Raw genomic sequence first — 26,181 nt, forward strand, 5'->3', positions numbered from 1 at the left:
ACGTATGACGTCATGTAGTATTACTTTATGACGTATGACGTCATGTAGTATTACTTTATGACGTATGACGTCATGTAGTATTACTTTATGACGTATGACGTCATGTAGTATTACTTTATGACGTATGACGTCATGTAGTATTACTTTATGACGTATGACGTCATGTAGTATTAGGTTACAACGTATGACGTCATGTAGTATTAGGTTACAACGTATGACGTTATGTATTATTACGATATAACGTATGACGTTATGCAGTATTAGGCTATAACGTATGACGTCATGTAGTTTTGCGTTATAACGTATGACGTTATGTAGTATTACGATATAACGTATGACGTCATGTGGTGTTACGTTATTGCGAATAACGTTATATTGTGTTACTTTATGACGTATGACGTCATGTAGTATTAGGTTACAACGTATGACGTCATGTAGTATTACGTTACAACGTATGACGTTATGTATTATTACGATATAACGTATGACGTTATGCAGTATTAGGCTATAACGTATGACGTCATGTAGTTTTGCGTTATAACGTATGACGTTATGTAGTATTACGATATAACGTATGAGGTCATGTGGTATTACATTAGTACGAATATCGTAATATTGTGTTACTTTATGACGTACGACGTCATGTAGTATTACGTTATAACGTATGACGGTATGTAGTATTATGTTATTCCGTATAACGTTATGTATTATTACGATATAACGAACAACGTCATATAGAATTACGATATAACGCACAACGTTATGTCGTATTACGTTATAACGTATCATGTCATGTAGTATTACATTATAACATATGACGTCATGTAGTGTTACGATATAACGTACAACGATATATAGAATTTCGATATAACGTACAACGATATATAGAATTTCGATATAACGCACAACGTTATGTCGTATTACGTTATAACGTATCATGTCATGTAGCATTACGTTATAACGTATGACGGTATGTAGTATTGCGTTATTCCGTATAACGTTATATAGTGTTACGTTATAAAGTATGACGTCATGTAGTATTACGTTATAACGTATGACGTCATGTAGTATTACGATATAACGTACAACGTTATGTCGTATTACGTTATAACGTATCATGTCATGTAGTATTACGTTATAACGTATGCCGTCATGTAGTATTACGTTATAACATATGACGTCATGTAGTATTACGATATAACGTACAACGTTATATAGAATTACGATATAACGCACAACGTTATGTCCTATTACGTTATAACGTATGACGTCATGTAGTATTACGTTATAACGTATGACGTTATGGGGTATTACGTTATAACGTATGAGGTCATGTGGTATTACGTTATTACGAATATCGTAATATTGTGATACTTTATGACGTATGACGCCATGTAGTATTACGTTATAACGTATGGCGTTATGTAGTATTACGATTTAACGTATGACGTCATGTGGTATTACGTTATTGCGAATAACGTTATATTGTGTTACTTTATTATGTATGACGTCATGTAGTATTACGTTATAACGTATGACGGTATGTAGTATTACGTTATTCCGTATAACGTTATATAGTGTTACTTTATGACGTACGACGTTATGTAGTATTACTTTATGACGTGTGACGTCATGTGGTATTACGTTATTGCGAATAACGTTATATTGTGTTACTTTATGACGTATGACGTCATGTAGTATTACGTTATAACGTATGACGGTATGTAGTATTACGTTATTCCGTATAACGTTATATCGTGTTACTTTATGACGTATGACGTCATGTAGTATCACTTTATGACATATGACGTCATGTAGTATTAGGTTACAACGTATGACGTTATGTATTATTACGATATAACGTATGACGTCATGTAGTATTACTTTATGACGTATGACGTCATGTAGTATTACTTTATGACGTATGACGTCATGTAGTATTACTTTATGACGTATGACGTCATGTAGTATTAGGTTACAACGTATGACGTCATGTAGTATTAGGTTACAACGTATGACGTTATGTATTATTACGATATAACGTATGACGTTATGTATTATTACGATATAACGTATGACGTCATGTAGTATTGCGTAATAACGTATGCCGTCATGTAGTATTACGTTATAACATATGACGTCATGTAGTATTACGATATAACGTACAACGTTATATAGAATTACGATATAACGCACAACGTTATGTCGTATTACGTTATAACGTATCATGTCATGTAGTATTACGTTATAACGTATGACGTTATGGAGTATTACGTTATAACGTATGAGGTCATGTGGTATTACGTTATTACGAATAACGTTATATTGTGTTACTTTATGACGTATGTCGTCATGTAGTATTACTTTATGACGTATGACGTCATGTAGTATTACTTTATGACGTATGACGTCATGTAGTATTACTTTATGACGTATGACCTCATGTAGTATTAGGTTACAACGTATGACGTTATGTATTATTACGATATAACGTATGACGTTATGTATTATTACGATATAACGTATGACGTTATGTAGCATTACGTTATAACGTATGAGGTCATGTGGTATTACATTAGTACGAATATCGTAATATTGTGTTACTTTATGACGTATGACGTCATGTAGTATTAGGTTGCAACGTATGACGTTATGTATTATTACGATATAACGTATGACGTTATTCAGTATTAGGTTATAACGTATGACGTTCTGTATTATTACGATATAACGTATGACGTTATGCAGTATTAGGTTATAACGTATGACGTCATGTAGTTTTGCGTTATAACGTATGACGTTATGTAGTATTACGATATAACGTATGACGTCATCTGGTGTTACGTTATTGCGAATAACGTTATATTGTGCTACTTTGTGACGTATGACGTAATGTAGTATTACGTTATAACGTATGACGTTATGGGGTATTACGTTATAACGTATGAGGTCATGTGGTATTACGTTATTACGAATATCGTAATATTGTGATACTTTATGACGTATGACGCCATGTAGTGTTACGTTATAACGTATGGCGTTATGTAGTATTACGATTTAACGTATGACGTCATGTGGTATTACGTTATTGCGAATAACGTTATATTGTGTTACTTTATTATGTATGACGTCATGTAGTATTACGTTATAACGTATGACGGTATGTAGTATTACGTTATTCCGTATAACGTTATATAGTGTTACTTTTTGAAGTATGACGTTATGTTGTATTACCTTATAACGTATGACGTTATGGAGTATTACGTTATAACGTATGAGGTCATGTGGTATTACATTATTACGAATATCGTAATATTGTGTTACTTTATGACGTACGACGTCATGTAGTATTACTTTATGACGTATGACGTCATGTAGTATTACGTTATTCCGTATAACGTTATATCATGTTACTTTATGACGTATGACGTCATGTAGTATCACTTTATGACATATGACGTCATGTAGTATTAGGTTACAACGTATGACGTTATGTATTATTACGATATAACGTATGACGTTATGTATTATTACGATATAACGTATGACGTCATGTAGTATTGCGTAATAACGTATGCCGTCATGTAGTATTACGTTATAACATATGACGTCATGTAGTATTACGATATAACGTACAACGTTATATAGAATTACGATATAACGCACAACGTTATGTCGTATTACGTTATAACGTATCATGTCATGTAGTATTACGTTATAACGTATGACGTTATGGAGTATTACGTTATAACGTATGAGGTCATGTGGTATTACGTTATTACGAATAACGTTATATTGTGTTACTTTATGACGTATGTCGTCATGTAGTATTACTTTATGACGTATGACGTCATGTAGTATTACTTTATGACGTATGACGTCATGTAGTATTACTTTATGACGTATGACCTCATGTAGTATTAGGTTACAACGTATGACGTTATGTATTATTACGATATAACGTATGACGTTATGTATTATTACGATATAACGTATGACGTTATGTAGCATTACGTTATAACGTATGAGGTCATGTGGTATTACATTAGTACGAATATCGTAATATTGTGTTACTTTATGACGTATGACGTCATGTAGTATTAGGTTGCAACGTATGACGTTATGTATTATTACGATATAACGTATGACGTTATTCAGTATTAGGTTATAACGTATGACGTTCTGTATTATTACGATATAACGTATGACGTTATGCAGTATTAGGTTATAACGTATGACGTCATGTAGTTTTGCGTTATAACGTATGACGTTATGTAGTATTACGATATAACGTATGACGTCATCTGGTGTTACGTTATTGCGAATAACGTTATATTGTGCTACTTTGTGACGTATGACGTAATGTAGTATCATGTTATAACATATGACGGTATGTAGTATTACGTTATTCGGTATAACGTTATATAGTGTTACTTTATGAAGTATGACGTTATGTTGTATTACGTTATAGCGTATGACGTTATGGAGCATTACGTTATAACGTATGAGGTCATGTGGTATTACATTAGTACGAATATCGTAATATTGTGTTACTTTATGACGTACGACGTCATGTATTATTACTTTATGACGTATGACGTCGTGTAGTATTACGTTATAACGTATGACGTTATGTATTATTACGATATAACGTAATACGTTATGCAGAATTGGGTTATAACGTATGACGTCATGTAGTATTATGTTATAACGTATGACGTCATGTAGTATTACGATATAACGTACAACGTTATGTTGTATTACGTTATAACGTATCATGTCATGTAGTATAACGTTATAACGTATGACGTTATGGAGTATTACGTTATAACGTATGATGTCATGTGGTATTACGTTATTACGAATATCGTAATATTGTTTTACTTTATGACGTATGACGTCATGTAGTATTACTTTATGACGTATGACGTCATGTAGTATTACTTTATGACGTATGACGTCATGTAGTATTACTTTATGACGTATGACGTCATGTAGTATTACTTTATGACGTATGACGTCATGTAGTATTACTTTATGACGTATGACGTCATGTAGTATTAGGTTACAACGTATGACGTCATGTAGTATTAGGTTACAACGTATGACGTTATGTATTATTACGATATAACGTATGACGTTATGCAGTATTAGGCTATAACGTATGACGTCATGTAGTTTTGCGTTATAACGTATGACGTTATGTAGTATTACGATATAACGTATGACGTCATGTGGTGTTACGTTATTGCGAATAACGTTATATTGTGTTACTTTATGACGTATGACGTCATGTAGTATTAGGTTACAACGTATGACGTCATGTAGTATTAGGTTACAACGTATGACGTTATGTATTATTACGATATAACGTATGACGTTATGCAGTATTAGGCTATAACGTATGACGTCATGTAGTTTTGCGTTATAACGTATGACGTTATGTAGTATTACGATATAACGTATGAGGTCATGTGGTATTACATTAGTACGAATATCGTAATATTGTGTTACTTTATGACGTACGACGTCATGTAGTATTACGTTATAACGTATGACGGTATGTAGTATTATGTTATTCCGTATAACGTTATGTATTATTACGATATAACGAACAACGTCATATAGAATTACGATATAACGCACAACGTTATGTCGTATTACGTTATAACGTATCATGTCATGTAGTATTACATTATAACATATGACGTCATGTAGTGTTACGATATAACGTACAACGATATATAGAATTTCGATATAACGTACAACGATATATAGAATTTCGATATAACGCACAACGTTATGTCGTATTACGTTATAACGTATCATGTCATGTAGCATTACGTTATAACGTATGACGGTATGTAGTATTGCGTTATTCCGTATAACGTTATATAGTGTTACGTTATAAAGTATGACGTCATGTAGTATTACGTTATAACGTATGACGTCATGTAGTATTACGATATAACGTACAACGTTATGTCGTATTACGTTATAACGTATCATGTCATGTAGTATTACGTTATAACGTATGCCGTCATGTAGTATTACGTTATAACATATGACGTCATGTAGTATTACGATATAACGTACAACGTTATATAGAATTACGATATAACGCACAACGTTATGTCCTATTACGTTATAACGTATGACGTCATGTAGTATTACGTTATAACGTATGACGTTATGGGGTATTACGTTATAACGTATGAGGTCATGTGGTATTACGTTATTACGAATATCGTAATATTGTGATACTTTATGACGTATGACGCCATGTAGTATTACGTTATAACGTATGGCGTTATGTAGTATTACGATTTAACGTATGACGTCATGTGGTATTACGTTATTGCGAATAACGTTATATTGTGTTACTTTATTATGTATGACGTCATGTAGTATTACGTTATAACGTATGACGGTATGTAGTATTACGTTATTCCGTATAACGTTATATAGTGTTACTTTATGACGTACGACGTTATGTAGTATTACTTTATGACGTGTGACGTCATGTGGTATTACGTTATTGCGAATAACGTTATATTGTGTTACTTTATGACGTATGACGTCATGTAGTATTACGTTATAACGTATGACGGTATGTAGTATTACGTTATTCCGTATAACGTTATATCGTGTTACTTTATGACGTATGACGTCATGTAGTATCACTTTATGACATATGACGTCATGTAGTATTAGGTTACAACGTATGACGTTATGTATTATTACGATATAACGTATGACGTCATGTAGTATTACTTTATGACGTATGACGTCATGTAGTATTACTTTATGACGTATGACGTCATGTAGTATTACTTTATGACGTATGACGTCATGTAGTATTAGGTTACAACGTATGACGTCATGTAGTATTAGGTTACAACGTATGACGTTATGTATTATTACGATATAACGTATGACGTTATGTATTATTACGATATAACGTATGACGTCATGTAGTATTGCGTAATAACGTATGCCGTCATGTAGTATTACGTTATAACATATGACGTCATGTAGTATTACGATATAACGTACAACGTTATATAGAATTACGATATAACGCACAACGTTATGTCGTATTACGTTATAACGTATCATGTCATGTAGTATTACGTTATAACGTATGACGTTATGGAGTATTACGTTATAACGTATGAGGTCATGTGGTATTACGTTATTACGAATAACGTTATATTGTGTTACTTTATGACGTATGTCGTCATGTAGTATTACTTTATGACGTATGACGTCATGTAGTATTACTTTATGACGTATGACGTCATGTAGTATTACTTTATGACGTATGACCTCATGTAGTATTAGGTTACAACGTATGACGTTATGTATTATTACGATATAACGTATGACGTTATGTATTATTACGATATAACGTATGACGTTATGTAGCATTACGTTATAACGTATGAGGTCATGTGGTATTACATTAGTACGAATATCGTAATATTGTGTTACTTTATGACGTATGACGTCATGTAGTATTAGGTTGCAACGTATGACGTTATGTATTATTACGATATAACGTATGACGTTATTCAGTATTAGGTTATAACGTATGACGTTCTGTATTATTACGATATAACGTATGACGTTATGCAGTATTAGGTTATAACGTATGACGTCATATAGTTTTGCGTTATAACGTATGACGTTATGTAGTATTACGATATAACGTATGACGTCATCTGGTGTTACGTTATTGCGAATAACGTTATATTGTGCTACTTTGTGACGTATGACGTAATGTAGTATTACGTTATAACATATGACGGTATGTAGTATTACGTTATTCGGTATAACGTTATATAGTGTTACTTTATGAAGTATGACGTTATGTTGTATTACGTTATAGCGTATGACGTTATGGAGCATTACGTTATAACGTATGAGGTCATGTGGTATTACATTAGTACGAATATCGTAATATTGTGTTACTTTATGACGTACGACGTCATGTATTATTACTTTATGACGTATGACGTCGTGTAGTATTACGTTATAACGTATGACGTTATGTATTATTACGATATAACGTAATACGTTATGCAGAATTGGGTTATAACGTATGACGTCATGTAGTATTATGTTATAACGTATGACGTCATGTAGTATTACGATATAACGTACAACGTTATGTCGTATTACGTTATAACGTATCATGTCATGTAGTATAACGTTATAACGTATGACGTTATGGAGTATTACGTTATAACGTATGACGGTATGTAGTATTACGTTATTCCGTATAACGTTATATAGTGTTACTTTATGACGTACGACGTTATGTAGTATTACTTTATGACGTGTGACGTCATGTGGTATTACGTTATTGCGAATAACGTTATATTGTGTTACTTTATGACGTATGACGTCATGTAGTATTACGTTATAACGTATGACGGTATGTAGTATTACGTTATTCCGTATAACGTTATATCGTGTTACTTTATGACGTATGACGTCATGTAGTATCACTTTATGACATATGACGTCATGTAGTATCACTTTATGACATATGACGTCATGTAGTATTAGGTTACAACGTATGACGTTATGTATTATTACGATATAACGTATGACGTCATGTAGTATTACTTTATGACGTATGACGTCATGTAGTATTACTTTATGACGTATGACGTCATGTAGTATTAGGTTACAACGTATGACGTCATGTAGTATTAGGTTACAACGTATGACGTTATGTATTATTACGATATAACGTATGACGTTATGTATTATTACGATATAACGTATGACGTCATGTAGTATTGCGTAATAACGTATGCCGTCATGTAGTATTACGTTATAACATATGACGTCATGTAGTATTACGATATAACGTACAACGTTATATAGAATTACGATATAACGCACAACGTTATGTCGTATTACGTTATAACGTATCATGTCATGTAGTATTACGTTATAACGTATGACGTTATGGAGTATTACGTTATAACGTATGAGGTCATGTGGTATTACGTTATTACGAATAACGTTATATTGTGTTACTTTATGACGTATGTCGTCATGTAGTATTACTTTATGACGTATGACGTCATGTAGTATTACTTTATGACGTATGACGTCATGTAGTATTACTTTATGACGTATGACCTCATGTAGTATTAGGTTACAACGTATGACGTTATGTATTATTACGATATAACGTATGACGTTATGTATTATTACGATATAACGTATGACGTTATGTAGCATTACGTTATAACGTATGAGGTCATGTGGTATTACATTAGTACGAATATCGTAATATTGTGTTACTTTATGACGTATGACGTCATGTAGTATTAGGTTGCAACGTATGACGTTATGTATTATTACGATATAACGTATGACGTTATTCAGTATTAGGTTATAACGTATGACGTTCTGTATTATTACGATATAACGTATGACGTTATGCAGTATTAGGTTATAACGTATGACGTCATGTAGTTTTGCGTTATAACGTATGACGTCATGTAGTATTACGATATAACGTACAACGTTATGTCGTATTACGTTATAACGTATCATGTCATGTAGTATAACGTTATAACGTATGACGTTATGGAGTATTACGTTATAACGTATGATGTCATGTGGTTATACGTTATTACGAATATCGTAATATTGTTTTACTTTATGACGTATGACGTCATGTAGTATTACTTTATGACGTATGACGTCATGTAGTATTACTTTATGACGTATGACGTCATGTAGTATTACTTTATGACGTATGACGTCATGTAGTATTACTTTATGACGTATGACGTCATGTAGTATTACTTTATGACGTATGACGTCATGTAGTATTAGGTTACAACGTATGACGTCATGTAGTATTAGGTTACAACGTATGACGTTATGTATTATTACGATATAACGTATGACGTTATGCAGTATTAGGCTATAACGTATGACGTCATGTAGTTTTGCGTTATAACGTATGACGTTATGTAGTATTACGATATAACGTATGACGTCATGTGGTGTTACGTTATTGCGAATAACGTTATATTGTGTTACTTTATGACGTATGACGTCATGTAGTATTAGGTTACAACGTATGACGTCATGTAGTATTAGGTTACAACGTATGACGTTATGTATTATTACGATATAACGTATGACGTTATGCAGTATTAGGCTATAACGTATGACGTCATGTAGTTTTGCGTTATAACGTATGACGTTATGTAGTATTACGATATAACGTATGAGGTCATGTGGTATTACATTAGTACGAATATCGTAATATTGTGTTACTTTATGACGTACGACGTCATGTAGTATTACGTTATAACGTATGACGGTATGTAGTATTATGTTATTCCGTATAACGTTATGTATTATTACGATATAACGAACAACGTCATATAGAATTACGATATAACGCACAACGTTATGTCGTATTACGTTATAACGTATCATGTCATGTAGTATTACATTATAACATATGACGTCATGTAGTGTTACGATATAACGTACAACGATATATAGAATTTCGATATAACGCACAACGTTATGTCGTATTACGTTATAACGTATCATGTCATGTAGCATTACGTTATAACGTATGACGGTATGTAGTATTGCGTTATTCCGTATAACGTTATATAGTGTTACGTTATAAAGTATGACGTCATGTAGTATTACGTTATAACGTATGACGTCATGTAGTATTACGATATAACGTACAACGTTATGTCGTATTACGTTATAACGTATCATGTCATGTAGTATTACGTTATAACGTATGCCGTCATGTAGTATTACGTTATAACATATGACGTCATGTAGTATTACGATATAACGTACAACGTTATATAGAATTACGATATAACGCACAACGTTATGTCCTATTACGTTATAACGTATGACGTCATGTAGTATTACGTTATAACGTATGACGTTATGGGGTATTACGTTATAACGTATGAGGTCATGTGGTATTACGTTATTACGAATATCGTAATATTGTGATACTTTATGACGTATGACGCCATGTAGTATTACGTTATAACGTATGGCGTTATGTAGTATTACGATTTAACGTATGACGTCATGTGGTATTACGTTATTGCGAATAACGTTATATTGTGTTACTTTATTATGTATGACGTCATGTAGTATTACGTTATAACGTATGACGGTATGTAGTATTACGTTATTCCGTATAACGTTATATAGTGTTACTTTTTGAAGTATGACGTTATGTTGTATTACGTTATAACGTATGACGTTATGGAGTATTACGTTATAACGTATGAGGTCATGTGGTATTACATTATTACGAATATCGTAATATTGTGTTACTTTATGACGTACGACGTTATGTAGTATTACTTTATGACGTATGACGTCATGTGGTATTACGTTATTGCGAATAACGTTATATTGTGTTACTTTATGACGTATGACGTCATGTAGTATTACGTTATAACGTATGACGGTATGTAGTATTACGTTATTCCGTATAACGTTATATCGTGTTACTTTATGACGTATGACGTCATGTAGTATCACTTTATGACATATGACGTCATGTAGTATTAGGTTACAACGTATGACGTTATGTATTATTACGATATAACGTATGACGTTATGTATTATTACGATATAACGTATGACGTCATGTAGTATTGCGTAATAACGTATGCCGTCATGTAGTATTAGGTTACAACGTATGACGTTATGTATTATTACGATATAACGTATGACGTTATGTATTATTACGATATAACGTATGACGTCATGTAGTATTGCGTAATAACGTATGCCGTCATGTAGTATTACGTTATAACATATGACGTCATGTAGTATTACGATATAACGTACAACGTTATATAGAATTACGATATAACGCACAACGTTATGTCGTATTACGTTATAACGTATCATGTCATGTAGTATTACGTTATAACGTATGACGTTGTGGAGTATTACGTTATAACGTATGAGGTCATGTGGTATTACGTTATTACGAATAACGTTATATTGTGTTACTTTATGACGTATGACGTCATGTAGTATTACTTTATGACGTATGACGTCATGTAGTATTACTTTATGACGTATGACCTCATGTAGTATTAGGTTACAACGTATGACGTTATGTATTATTACGATATAACGTATGACGTTATGTATTATTACGATATAACGTATGACGTTATGTAGCATTACGTTATAACGTATGAGGTCATGTGGTATTACATTAGTACGAATATCGTAATATTGTGTTACTTTATGACGTATGACGTCATGTAGTATTAGGTTGCAACGTATGACGTTATGTATTATTACGATATAACGTATGACGTTATGCAGCATTAGGTTATAACGTATGACGTCATGTAGTTTTGCGTTATAACGTATGACGTTATGTAGTATTACGATATAACGTATGACGTTATGTAGTATTACGATACAACGTATGACGTCATGTGGTGTTACGTTATTGCGAATAACGTTATATAGTGTTACTTTAAGAAGTATGACGTTATGTTGTATTACGATATAGCGTATGACGTCATGTGGTATTACGTTATTACGAATAACGTTATATAGTGTTACTTTATGACGTATGACGTCATGTAGTATTAGGTTACAACGTATGACGTTATGTATTATTACGATATAACGTATGACGTTATGCAGCATTAGGTTATAACGTATGACGTCATGTAGTTTTGCGTTATAACGTATGACGTTATGTAGTATTACGATATAACGTATGACGTCATGTAGTGTTACGTTATTGCGAATAACGTTATATTGTGCTACTTTGTGACGTATGACGTAATGTAGTATTACGTTATAACGTATGACGTCATGTGGTATTACTTTATTACGAATAACGTTATATTGTGTTTCTTTATGACGTATGACGTCATGTAGTATTACTTTATGACGTATGACGTCATGCAGTATTTTGTTACAACGTATGACGTTCTGTATTATTACGATATAACGTATGACGTTATGCAGTATTAGGTTATAACGTATGACGTCATGTAGTTTTGCGTTATAACGTATGACGTTATGTAGTATTACGATATAACGTATGACGTCATGTGGTGTTACGTTATTGCGAATAACGTTATATTGTGCTACTTTGTGACGTATGACGTAATGTAGTATTACGTTATAACATATGACGGTATGTAGTATTACGTTATTCGGTATAACGTTATATAGTGTTACTTTATGAAGTATGACGTTATGTTGTATTACGTTATAGCGTATGACGTTATGGAGCATTACGTTATAACGTATGAGGTCATGTGGTATTACATTAGTACGAATATCGTAATATTGTGTTACTTTATGACGTACGACGTCATGTATTATTACTTTATGACGTATGACGTCGTGTAGTATTACGTTATAACGTATGACGTTATGTATTATTACGATATAACGTAATACGTTATGCAGAATTGGGTTATAACGTATGACGTCATGTAGTATTACGTTATAACGTATGACGTCATGTAGTATTACGATATAACGTACAACGTTATGTCGTATTACGTTATAACGTATCATGTCATGTAGTATAACGTTATAACGTATGAAGTTATGGAGTATTACGTTATAACGTATGATGTCATGTGGTATTACGTTATTACGAATATCGTAATATTGTTTTACTTTATGACGTATGACGTCATGTAGTATTACTTTATGACGTATGACGTCATGTAGTATTACTTTATGACGTATGACGTCATGTAGTATTAGGTTACAACGTATGACGTCATGTAGTATTACGATATAACGTATGACGTTATGTAGTATTACGATATAACGTATGACGTCATGTGGTGTTACGTAATTGCGAATAACGTTATATTGTGTTACTTTATGACGTATGACGTCATGTAGTATTAGGTTACAACGTATGACGTTATGTATTATTACGTTATAACGTAGGACGTTATGTATTATTACGATATAACGTATGACGTCATGTAGTATTACTTTATGACGTATGACGTCATGTAGTATTACGTTATAACGTATGACGTCATGTAGTATTACGTTATTACGAATATCGTAATATTGTGTTACTTTATGACGTATGACGTCATGTAGTATTACTTTATGACGTATGACGTCATGTAGTATTACTTTATGACGTATGACGTCATGTAGTATTAGGTTACAACGTATGACGTCATGTAGTATTAGGTTACAACGTATGACGTTATGTATTATTGCGATATAACGTATGACGTTATGCAGTATTAGGCTATAACGTATGACGTCATGTAGTTTTGCGTTATAACGTATGACGTTATGTAGTATTACGATATAACCTATGACGTCATGTGGTGTTACGTTATTGCGAATAACGTTATATTGTGTTACTTTATGACGTATGACGTCATGTAGTATTAGGTTACAACGTATGACGTCATGTATTATTACGATATAACGTATGACGTTATGTATTATTACGATATAACGTATGACGTTATGCAGTATTAGGCTATAACGTATGACGTCATGTAGTTTTGCGTTATAACGTATGACGTTATGTAGTATTACGATATAACGTATGAGGTCATGTGGTATTACATTAGTACGAACATCGTAATATTGTGTTACTTTATGACGTACGACGTCATGTAGTATTACGTTATAACGTATGACGGTATGTAGTATTATGTTATTCCGTATAACGTTATGTATTATTACGATATAACGAACAACGTCATATAGAATTACGATATAACGCACAACGTTATGTCGTATTACGTTATAACGTATCATGTCATGTAGTATTACATTATAACATATGACGTCATGTAGTGTTACGATATAACGTACAACGTTATATAGAATTTCGATATAACGCACAACGTTATGTCGTATTACGTTATAACGTATCATGTCATGTAGCATTACGTTATAACGTATGACGTCATGTGGTGTTACGTTATTGCGAATAACGTTATATTGTGTTACTTTATGACGTATGACGTCATGTAGTATTAGGTTACAACGTATGACGTCATGTATTATTACGATATAACGTATGACGTTATGTATTATTACGATATAACGTATGACGTTATGCAGTATTAGGCTATAACGTATGACGTCATGTAGTATTGCGTTATTCCGTATAACGTTATATAGTGTTACGTTATAAAGTATGACGTCATGTAGTATTACGTTATAACGTATGACGTCATGTAGTATTACGATATAACGTACAACGTTATGTCGTATTACGTTATAACGTATCATGTCATGTAGTATTACGTTATAACGTATGCCGTCATGTAGTATTACGTTATAACATATGACGTCATGTAGTATTACGATATAACGTACAACGTTATATAGAATTACGATATAACGCACAACGTTATGTCCTATTACGTTATAACGTATGACGTCATGTAGTATTACGTTATAACGTATGACGTTATGGGGTATTACGTTATAACGTATGAGGTCATGTGGTATTACGTTATTACGAATATCGTAATATTGTGATACTTTATGACGTATGACGCCATGTAGTATTACGTTATAACGTATGGCGTTATGTAGTATTACGATTTAACGTATGACGTCATGTGGTATTACGTTATTGCGAATAACGTTATATTGTGTTACTTTATTATGTATGACGTCATGTAGTATTACGTTATAACGTATGACGGTATGTAGTATTACGTTATTCCGTATAACGTTATATAGTGTTACTTTTTGAAGTATGACGTTATGTTGTATTACGTTATAACGTATGACGTTATGGAGTATTACGTTATAACGTATGAGGTCATGTGGTATTACATTATTACGAATATCGTAATATTGTGTTACTTTATGACGTACGACGTCATGTAGTATTACTTTATGACGTATGACGTCATGTGGTATTACGTTATTGCGAATAACGTTATATTGTGTTACTTTATGACGTATGACGTCATGTAGTATTACGTTATAATGTATGACGGTATGTAGTATTACGTTATTCCGTATAACGTTATATCGTGTTACTTTATGACGTATGACGTCATGTAGTATCACTTTATGACATATGACGTCATGTAGTATTAGGTTACAACGTATGACGTTATGTATTATTACGATATAACGTATGACGTTATGTATTATTACGATATAACGTATGACGTCATGTAGTATTGCGTAATAACGTATGCCGTCATGTAGTATTAGGTTACAACGTATGACGTTATGTATTATTACGATATAACGTATGACGTTATGTATTATTACGATATAACGTATGACGTCATGTAGTATTGCGTAATAACGTATGCCGTCATGTAGTATTACGTTATAACATATGACGTCATGTAGTATTACGATATAACGTACAACGTTATATAGAATTACGATATAACGCACAACGTTATGTCGTATTACGTTATAACGTATCATGTCATGTAGTATTACGTTATAACGTATGCCGTCATGTAGTATTACGTTATAACGTATGAGGTCATGTGGTATTACGTTATTACGAATAACGTTATATTGTGTTACTTTATGACGTATGACGTCATGTAGTATTACTTTATGACGTATGACGTCATGTAGTATTACTTTATGACGTATGACGTCATGTAGTATTACTTTATGACGTATGACCTCATGTAGTATTAGGTTACAACGTATGACGTTATGTATTATTACGATATAACGTATGACGTTATGTATTATTACGATATAACGTATGACGTTATGTAGCATTACGATATAACGTATGACGTCATGTGGTGTTACGTAATTGCGAATAACGTTATATTGTGTTACTTTATGACGTATGACGTCATGTAGTATTAGGTTGCAACGTATGACGTTATGTATTATTACGATATAACGTATGACGTTATTCAGTATTAGGTTATAACGTATGACGTCATGTAGTTTTGCGTTATAACGTATGACGTTATGTAGTATTACGATACAACGTATGACGTCATGTGGTGTTACGTTATTGCGAATAACGTTATATAGTGTTACTTTAAGAAGTATGACGTTATGTTGTATTACGATATAGCGTATGACGTCATGTGGTATTACGTTATTACGAATAACGTTATATTGTGTTACTTTATGTAGTATGACTTATGTAGTATGACGTGATGTAACATTTCTTTATAATGTACGACGTTATGTAGCATTACGGTATTACGAATAACGTTGTACTGTGTTACTTTATAACGTATGACGTTATGTAGTGTTACGTTATAACGTATGACGTCGTGTAGTATTACGTTATAACGTATGACGTTATGTATTATTACGATATAACGTAATACGTTATGCAGAATTGGGTTATAACGTATGACGTCATGTAGTTTTGCGTTATAACGTATGACTTTACGTAGTATTACGTTATAACGTATGATGTTATGGAGTATTACGTTATAACGTATGACGTCATGTGGTAATATTTTATTACGAATAACGTTATATTGTGTTACTTTATGACATATGACGTCATGTAGTATTAGGTTACAACGTATGACGTTATGTATTATTACGATATAACGTATGACGTTATGCAGTATTAGGTTCTAACGTATGACGTTATGTAGTTTTGCGTTATAACGTATGACGTTATGTAGTATTACGATATAACGTATGACGTCATGTGGTATTACGTTATTGCGAAGAACGTTATATTGTGTCACTTTATGACGTATGACGTCATGTAGTATTACGTTTTAACGTATGACGGTATGTAGTATTGCGTTATTCCGTATAACGTTATATAGTGTTACATTATAAAGTATGACGTCGTGTAGTATTACGTTATAACGTATGACGTCATGTAGTTTTGCGTTATAACTTATGACGTTATGTAGTATTGCGATACAACGTATGACGTCATGTGGTGTTACGTTATTGCGAATTACGTTATATTGTGTTACTTTATGACGTATGACGTCATGTAGTATTACGTTATAACGTATGACGGTATGTAGTATTACGTTATTCCGTATAACGTTATATAGTGTTACTTTATGATGTATGACGTTATGTTGTATCACGTTATAGCGTATGACGTTATGGAGCATTACGTTATAACATATGAGGTCATGTGGTATTACATTAGTACGAATATCGTAATATTGTGTTACTTTATGGCGTATGACGTCATGTAGTATTACTTTGTGACGTATGACGGTATGTAGTATTACGTTATTCCGTATAACGTTATATAGTGTTACGTTATAAAGTATGACGTCGTGTAGTATTACGTTATAACATATGCCGTCATGTAGCATTACGTTATAACATATGACGTCATGTAGTATTACGATATAACGTACAACGTTATATAGAATTACGATATAACGCACAACGTTATGTCGTATTACGTTATAACGTATCATGTCATGTAGCATTACGTTATAACGTATGACTTTATGGAGTATTACGTTATAACGTATGATGTCATGTGGTATTACGTTATTGCGAATAACGTTATATAGTGTTACTTTATGAAGTATGACGTTATGTTGTATTACGTTATAGCGTATGACGTTATGGAGCATTACGTTATAACGTATGAGGTCATGTGGTATTACATTAGTACGAATATCGTAATATTGTGTTACTTTATGACGTACGACGTCATGTAGTATTACTTTATGACGTATGACGTCATGTGGTATTACGTTATTACGAATAACGTTATATTGTGTTACTTTATGTAGTATGACTTATGTAGTATGACGTGATGTAGCATTTCTTTATAATGTATGACGTTATGTAGCATTACGGTATAACGAATAACGTTGTACTGTGTTACTTTATAACGTATGACGTTATGTAGTGTTACGTTATAACGTATGACGTCGTTTAGTATTACGTTATAACGTACGACGTTATGTATTATTACGATATAACGTAATACGTTATGCAGAATTGGGTTATAACGTATGACGTCATGTAGTTTTGCGTTATAACGTATGACGTTACGTAGTATTACGTTATAACGTATGAGGTCATGTGGTATTACGTTATTACGAATAACGTTATATTGTGTTACTTTATGACGTATGACGTCATGTAGTATTACTTCATGACGTATGACCTCATGTAGTATTAGGTTACAACGTATGACGTTATGTATTATTACGATATAACCTATGAAGTTATGTATTATTACGATATAACGTATGACGTCATGTAGTATTACGTTATAACGTATGCCGTCATGTAGCATTACGTTATAACATATGACGTCATGTAGTATTACGATATAACGTACAACGTTATATAGAATTACGATATAACGCACACCGTTATGTCGTATTACGTTATAACGTATCATGCCATGTAGCATTACGTTATATCGTATGACTTTATGGAGTATTACGTTATAACGTATGATGTCATGTGGTATTACGTTATTACAAATATCGTAATATTGTGTTACTTTATGACGTATGACGTCATGTAGTATTAATTTATGACGTATGACGTCATGTTGTATTAGGTTACAACGTATGACGTTATGTATTATTACGATATAACGTATGACGTTACGTATTATTACGATATAACGTATGACGTTATGTATTATTACGATATAACGTATGACGTCATGTAGTATTTCGTTATAACGTATGCCGTCATGTAGTATTACGTTATAACATATGACGTCATGTAGTATTACGATATAACGTACAACGTTATATAGAATTACGATATAACGCACAACGTTATGTCGTATTACGCTATAACGTATGACGTCATGTAGTTTTGCGTTATAACGTATGACGTTATGTAGTATTACGTTATAACGTATGACGTCATGTGTTATTACGTTATTACGAATAACGTTATATTGTGTTACTTTATGACGTATGACGTCATGTAGTATTACTTTATGACGTATGACCTCATGTAGTATTAGGTTACAACGTATGACGTTATGTATTATTACGATATAACGTATGACGTCATGTAGTATTACGTTATAACGTATGACGGTATGTAGTATTACGTTATTCCGTATAACGTTATATAGTGTTACTTTATGAAGTATGACGTTATGTTGTATTACGTTATAACGTATGACGTTATGGAGTATTACGTTATAACGTATGAGGTCATGTGGTATTACATTATTACGAATATCGTAATATTGTGTTACTTTATGACGTACGACGTCATGTAGTATTACTTTATGACGTATGACGTCATGTGGTATTACGTTATTGCGAATAACGTTATATTGTGTTACTTTATGACGTATGACGTCATGTAGTATTACGTTATAACGTATGACGGTATGTAGTATTACGTTATTCCGTATAACGTTATATCGTGTTACTTTATGACGTATGACGTCATGTAGTATTACTTTATGACGTATGACGTCATGTAGTATTAGGTTACAACGTATGACGTTATGTATTATTACGATATAACCTATGAAGTTATGTATTATTACGATATAACGTATGACGTCATGTAGTATTACGTTATAACGTATGCCGTCATGTAGCATTACGTTATAACATATGACGTCATGTAGTATTACGATATAACGTACAACGTTATATAGAATTACGATATAACGCACAACGTTATGTCGTATTACGTTATAACGTATCATGTCATGTAGTATTACGTTATAACGTATGACGTTATGGAGTATTACGTTATAACGTATGAGGTCATGTGGTATTACGTTATTACGAATAACGTTATATTGTGTTACTTTATGACGTATGACGTCATGTAGTATTACTTTATGACGTATGACCTCATGTAGTATTAGGTTACAACGTATGACGTTATGTATTATTACGATATAACGTATGACGTTATGTATTATTACGATATAACGTATGACGTTATGTAGTATTACGATATAACGTATGACGTCATGTGGTGTTACGTAATTGCGAATAACGTTATATTGTGTTACTTTATGACGTATGACGTCATGTAGTATTAGGTTGCAACGTATGACGTTATGTGTTATTATGATATAACGTATGACGTTATGCAGTATTAGGTTATAACGTATGACGTCATGTAGTTTTGCGTTATAACGAATGACGTTATGTAGTATTACGATACAACGTATGACGTCATGTGGTGTTACGTTATTGCGAATAACGTTATATAGTGTTACTTTAAGAAGTGTGACGTTATGTTGTATTACGTTATAGCATATGACGTCATGTGTTATTACGTTATTACGAATAACGTTATATTGTGTTACTTTATGTAGTATGACTTATGTAGTATGACGTGATGTAACATTTCTTTATAATGTATGACGTTATGTAGCATTACGGTATTACGAATAACGTTGAACTGTGTTACTTTATAACGTATGACGTTATGTAGTGTTACGTTATAACGTATGACGTCGTGTAGTATTACGTTATAACGGATGACGTTATGTATTATTATGATATAACGTAATACGTTATGCAGAATTGGGTTATAACGTATGACGTCATGTAGTTTTGCGTTATAACGTATGACTTTACGTAGTATTACGTTATAACGTATGATGTTATGGAGTATTACGTTATAACGTATGACGTCATGTGGTAATACTTTATTACGAATAACGTTATATTGTGTTACTTTATGACGTATGACGTCATGGAGTATTAGGTTACAACGTATGACGTTATGTATTATTACGATATAACGTATGACGTTATGCAGTATTAGGTTATAACGTATGACGTCATGTAGTTTTGCGTTATAACGTATGACGTTATGTAGTATTACGATATAACGTATGACGTCATGTGGTATTGCGTTATTGCGAATAACGTTATATTGTGTCACTTTATGACGTATGACGTCATGTAGTATTACGTTTTTAACGTATGACGGTATGTAGTATTGCGTTATTCCGTGTAACGTTATATAGTGTTACATTATAAAGTATGACGTCGTGCAGTATTACGTTATAACGTATGACGTTATGTATTATTACGATATAACGTATGACGTTATGCAGTATTAGGTTATAACGTATGACGTCATGTAGTTTTGCGTTATAACGTATGACGTTATGTAGTATTGCGATACAACGTATGGCGTCATGTGGTGTTACGTTATTGCGAATAACGTTATATTGTGTTACTTTATGTACTATGACTTATGTAGTATGACGTGATGTAGCATTTCTTTATAATGTATGACGTTATGTAGCATTACGGTATAACGAATAACGTTGTACTGTGTTACTTTATAACGTATGACGTTATGTAGTGTTACGTTATAACGTATGACGTCGTGTAGTATTACGTTATAACGTATGAGGTCATGTGGTATTACGTTATTACGAATAACGTTATATTGTGTTACTTTATGACGTATGACGTCATGTAGTATTACTTCATGACGTATGACCTCATGTAGTATTAGGTTACAACGTATGACGTTATGTATTATTACGATATAACCTATGAAGTTATGTATTATTACGATATAACGTATGACGTCATGTAGTATTACGTTATAACGTATGCCGTCATGTAGCATTACGTTATAACATATGACGTCATGTAGTATTACGATATAACGTACAACGTTATATAGAATTACGATATAACGCACAACGTTATGTCGTATTACGTTATAACGTATCATGTCATGTAGTATTACGTTATAACGTATGACGTCATGTAGTATTGGGTTACAACGTATGACGTTACGTAGTATTACGTTATAACGTATGAGGTCATGTGGTATTACGTTATTACGAATAACGTTATATTGTGTTACTTTATGACGTATGACGTCATGTAGTATTACTTCATGACGTATGACCTCATGTAGTATTAGGTTACAACGTATGACGTTATGTATTATTACGATATAACCTATGAAGTTATGTATTATTACGATATAACGTATGACGTCATGTAGTATTACGTTATAACGTATGCCGTCATGTAGCATTACGTTATAACATATGACGTCATGTAGTATTACGATATAACGTACAACGTTATATAGAATTACGATATAACGCACAACGTTATGTCGTATTACGTTATAACGTATCATGTCATGTAGCATTACGTTATAACGTATGACTTTATGGAGTATTACGTTATAACGTATGATGTCATGTGGTATTACGTTATTACAAATATCGTAATATTGTGTTACTTTATGACGTATGACGTCATGTAGTATTAATTTATGACGCATGACGTCATGTTGTATTAGGTTACAGCGTATGACGTTATGTATTATTACGATATAACGTATGACGTTATGTATTATTACGATATAACGTATGACGTTATGTATTATTACGATATAACGTATGACGTCATGTAGTATTTCGTTATAACGTATGCCGTCATGTAGTATTACGTTATAACATATGACGTCATGTAGTATTACGATATAACGTACAACGTTATATAGAATTACGATATAACGCACAACGTTACGTCGTAATACGTTATAACGTATCATGTCATGTAGTATTACGTTATAACGTATGACGTCATGTAGTATTGGGTTACAACGTATGACGTTATGTATTATTACGATATAACGTATGATGTCATGTAGTATTACGTTATAACGTATGCCGTCATGTAGTATTACGTTATAACATATGACGTAATGTAGTATTACGATATAACGTACAACGTTATATAGAATTACGATATAACGCACAACGTTATGTCGTATTACGTTATAACGTATGACTTTACGTAGTATTACGTTATAACGTATGAGGTCATGTGGTATTACGTTATTACGAATAACGTTATATTGTGTTACTTTATGACGTATGACGTCATGTAGTATTACTTCATGACGTATGACCTCATGTAGTATTAGGTTACAACGTATGACGTTATGTATTATTACGATATAACCTATGAAGTTATGTATTATTACGATATAACGTATGACGTCATGTAGTATTACGTTATAACGTATGCCGTCATGTAGTATTACATTATAACATATGACGTCATGTAGTGTTACGATATAACGTACAACGTTATATAGAATTACGATATAACGCACAACGTTATGTCGTATTACGATATAACGTTTCATGTCATGTAGCATTACGTTATAACGTATGACGGTATGTAGTATTGCGTTATTCCGTATAACGTTATATAGTGTTACGTTATAAAGTATGACGTCATGTAGTATTACGTTATAACGTATGACGTCATGTAGTATTACGATATAACGTACAACGTTATGTCGTATTACGTTATAACGTATCATGTCATGTAGTATTACGTTATAACGTATGCCGTCATGTAGTATTACGTTATAACATATGACGTCATGTAGTATTACGATATAACGTACAACGTTATATAGAATTACGATATAACGCACAACGTTATGTCGTATTACGTTATAACGTATGACGTCATGTAGTATTACGTTATAACGTATGACGTTATGGAGTATTACGTTATAACGTATGAGGTCATGTGGTATTACGTTATTACGAATATCGTAATATTGTGATACTTTATGACGTATGACGCCATGTAGTATTACGTTATAACGTATGGCGTTATGTAGTATTACGATTTAACGTATGACGTCATGTGGTATTACGTTATTGCGAATAATATAACGTATGACGTTATGTATTATTACGATATAACGTATGACGTTATGTAGTATTACGATATAACGTATGACGTCATGTGGTGTTACGTAATTGCGAATAACGTTATATTGTGTTACTTTATGACGTATGACGTCATGTAGTATTAGGTTGCAACGTATGACGTTTTGTATTATTACGATATAACGTATGACGTTATGCAGTATTAGGTTATAACGTATGACGTCATGTAGTTTTGCGTTATAACGTATGATGTTATGTAGTATTACGATACAACGTATGACGTCATGTGGTGTTACGTTATTGCGAATAACGTTATATAGTGTTACTTTAAGAAGTATGACGTTATGTTGTATTACGTTATAACGTATGACGTCATGTGTTATTACGTTATTACGAATAACGTTATATTGTGTTACTTTATATAGTATGACTTATGTAGAGTGACGTGATGTAACATTTCTTTATAATGTATGACGTTATGTAGCATTACGGTATTACGAATAACGTTGTACTGTGTTACTTTATAACGTATGACGTTATGTAGTGTTACGTTATAACGTATGACGTCGTGTAGTATTACGTTATAACGTATGACGTTATGTATTATTACGATATAACGTAATACGTTATGCAGAATTGGGTTATAACGTATGACGTCATGTAGTTTTGCGTTATAACGTATGACTTTACGTAGTATTACGTTATAACGTATGACGTTATGTAGTATTACGATATAACGTATGACGTCATGTGGTGTTACGTAATTGCGAATAACGTTATATTGTGTTACTTTATGACGTATGACGTCATGTAGTATTAGGTTGCAACGTATGACGTTATGTATTATTACGATATAACGTATGACGTTATGCAGTATTAGGTTATAACGTATGACGTCATGTAGTTTTGCGTTATAACGTATGACGTCATGTGTTATTACGTTATTACGAATAACGTTACATTGTGTTACTTTATGACGTATGACGTCACGTACTATTACTTTATGACGTATGACCTCATGTAGTATTAGGTTACAACGTATGACGTTATGTATTATTACGATATAACGTATGACGTCATGTAGTATTACGTTATAACGTATGCCGTCATGTAGTATTACATTATGACATATGACGTCATGTAGTGTTACGATATAACGTACAACGTTATACAGAATTACGATATAACGCACAACGTTATGTCGTATTACGATATAACGTATCATGTCATGTAGCATTACGTTGTAACGTATGATGTTATGGAGTATTACGTTATAACGTATGACGTCATGTGGTAATACTTTATTACGAATAACGTTATATTGTGTTACTTTATGACGTATGACGTCATGGAGTATTAGGTTACAACGTATGACGTTATGTATTATTACGATATAACGTATGACGTTATGCAGTATTAGGTTATAACGTATGACGTCATGTAGTTTTGCGTTATAACGTATGACGTTATGTAGTATTACGATATAACGTATGACGTCATGTGGTATTACGTTA

Source organism: Bombus terrestris, unplaced genomic scaffold (genome assembly GCF_910591885.1).
Source record: "Bombus terrestris unplaced genomic scaffold, iyBomTerr1.2, whole genome shotgun sequence".
NCBI classification, from domain to species: Eukaryota; Metazoa; Arthropoda; class Insecta; order Hymenoptera; family Apidae; genus Bombus; species Bombus terrestris.